We start from the raw sequence: 2,753 nt of genomic DNA, 5'->3' as shown, positions 1-2,753 counted from the left end.
TATAAGGAGAGAACATGAAATTTGGAAGAGACTATGGTGGAGGGGTCTAGAAAACTTAGGGAGGGAATAGGAGGTTATATAATAAAAAAAAAAAAACATTGAATACATGTATGAAATTCTCAGTTTTCTAAAGAAAACTCCCCCAGAGAATTCTTCAATATGAGAAACACTTCCCACAAAATAAGAGGATACAAAGTCAACATACAAAACTGGTCAGTTTTTCTTCATCTCAGTACTGGACTAACTTGCTGATAAAGAAATGCAGAAAACATCCCATTCACAATAGCTTCAGCAAAGTAAAATATCTAGGAATAAACCTAACCAAAGACACAGATGACTTCTAAACCAAAAACTTTAAAACATTGAAGAAAAATATTAAGGAAGATCTTAGAAGACAAGATTTCCCCCCTCCCTCCCCCTAGAGGCTTTGTAGGTGTGGCTGCTCTGTCACATGTGTGTCAGTAGGTGGCAGAGGGGAGAAAAGTTATGTCTATGCTCAGTGTTCTGACCTGTAAATATCTGAATGATTAGTAGCCTAACAATCCCTGAAAAAAGCAAGCCAAGACAACAACCAGAACAGCTCTATGGGGTCCAGATAGGGAGCTAGCCCGAGATGACCACCAGTCTGATACTACACAGGCCTGAGGGGACCACCATGTCTCAAATGACCCCTACCCAGTGCCACAATGCCAAAGCAGGATATAGCACTTCTGAGACCACTCCTGAGATGACCCCAGACACTCAGAGACACCCCACCCCACCAGTGCTACTAAGAAAAGCAAGTCAGTGGTGACAAAATGGAAGAGAAAGAAACAGAAGGAAGTGGGTACCATGAAAAAAGGCAAAACTAGAAACTAGAGGGTAACAAGGAACAGCCTGATGTGAGTAGCCGGTGATGTCACCAGAAGCCATGTTTGGGTCCATGAGCCTGTAGCAGCAGGGTCTGTTACCATTGAAGGCCATGCAGATGCCACCAGGGGACATGTTGATGTCTAAGGGTTGTGAGGAACTAGCCCCACCCCTTACCCCCCAACCTAACCCCTTGCCACCTATAGCAGGTGGGAGAGCTGGCCCTGGGGTTATGAGATTAGGAGAGTTCTTCCCATTACTGGCTGCAGTAGTCAAGAGAGTGGGTCAGGTCCTGAACCTTGCACGGACAGCACATTATAGCTGGTTCTCGATGTAGAGGTTATAGGTGAGGTGGCCCCAAATATGTGAGTGCAGGAGAGGTAGCCCTGTCTCTTGTCTACTGGGCAGTGGTATGGATGTGGGGGACACCTCCTCCTCTTCTCCCTCATCCCTCACCGTCTATGTCAGGTAAGAGAATAGGATCATGAGAGTGGGACTGGCCATGTGCCTCACCAGCTGCAGCACTTGGGATAGCAGGCCTTGTATCCTTTACCTGGGCAACCGGGTAGAGCCTGCCTTGAATGTGGGAGTTGCTGGGGACATGAAAGCAAGAAAGCCAGTGGACTGACCAGCTCAGATACCTCTCAGATCCAGATCCAGGGCTTTGAATTGGCCCACCCCAATATCTTCCTCACTTATTGCTGGAGTAAATGAAGGGGCTGGTCCTACAGATTCAAAACTACAGTATCTCCATGACACAGAGCAACAACAGGATATTCAAGAAAAGTCCCAGTGAAGTCCAGTATCAATAGAGTAGCAGAAGCCAGAGGCCTCATACCAGACCAACAACTCATTGTAATGAACGTTTGCAAGCAAAGAAGTGTGAACAAAAGGCAGTTCTGTGGGAGACAATGAGACACACTTCAGCTTCCACAATGAGGTTTCTTTTTCTCTGTTGGGGAGTAGAGGTTGCAAGGGTGGAAGATGGGTTTGAGGGAAAGGAGAGATGAACAGGATTGGGGGGCATTCACAAAGAACCAATAAAACATTTTTTTAAATATTCTTATCTCATGGAATAGCAATAATATGAAACTGACCTACAAATTCATTACAATCCTCTCAAAATAACAAGTATATTCCCCACAAAATTAGAAAAATAATAAACCTAAAGTTTATGGAACCAGGGAAGACACAATTAGTCAAAGCCATACTAAGCAGAAAGACAAATGTTGGAGGTATCCAGAACTTGACATCAAATTACACTACAGAGCCATAAGGATAAAGTATGACAGTACTAAAAACAAATGGACAGACCAATGTAATAGGCTAGAGAACCCAGAAATAAGTCCACACAGCTAGCCTTCTGAATGGTTTTACAAAGGTGCTAAAAACATGCATTGGAGAAAAGATAGCGTCTTCCAATAAATAATGCTGGGAATACTGAGTATCCACCTGTTGAAGATTGACGTTATAATCCCAGTGACTTCATCTGTACAAAAAAAAAAAATGGCTCAAAGACATAGATATAGGAAACTCTGAACATGCTAAAGGAGAATATAGGAAAACTACCTCAAGATGTATGTATAGACAGGAACTTTCTTTGGAAGACCTCGAATAGCACAGGATCTCACCCAAGGATTTACAAATAAGACTGAAGGCTGGGAGATGGCATAGAAGTTAAGAGCACGTGCTGCTCTTCCAGAGGTCTAGGGTTAATTCTCAGCAACTGCATGGCAGCTCACAACTGCTTGTATCTCCAGTTCCAAGGGAATCCACTGCCCTCTTCTAGCCTCTACTGTGCACTGAACACATGTGATGCACAGACATACATGCAGGCAAAACACCCATATGAAAAAGAAAAGGTTGCATGAAATTTAAAAGCTCCAGTACAGTAAAGGAAGCAA

General features: G+C 43.7%; 1 non-coding gene across 1 annotated transcript; it reads left to right on the top strand.

The window, feature by feature from the left end:
* The first annotated feature begins 411 nt into the window (after nucleotides 1-411).
* Nucleotides 412-543, top strand: LOC115032033. Its single transcript, XR_003837680.1, has one exon. It is a non-coding gene; the product is annotated as a small nucleolar RNA SNORA17 (small nucleolar RNA).
* The last annotated feature ends 2,210 nt before the right edge of the window (nucleotides 544-2,753 follow it).

Source organism: Mus caroli, chromosome 9, assembly GCF_900094665.2.
Source record: "Mus caroli chromosome 9, CAROLI_EIJ_v1.1, whole genome shotgun sequence".
Lineage (NCBI taxonomy): Eukaryota > Metazoa > Chordata > Mammalia > Rodentia > Muridae > Mus > Mus caroli.
The sequence above is the reverse complement of the archived record's forward strand: the minus strand, read 5'-3'. Positions and strand labels throughout refer to the sequence as shown.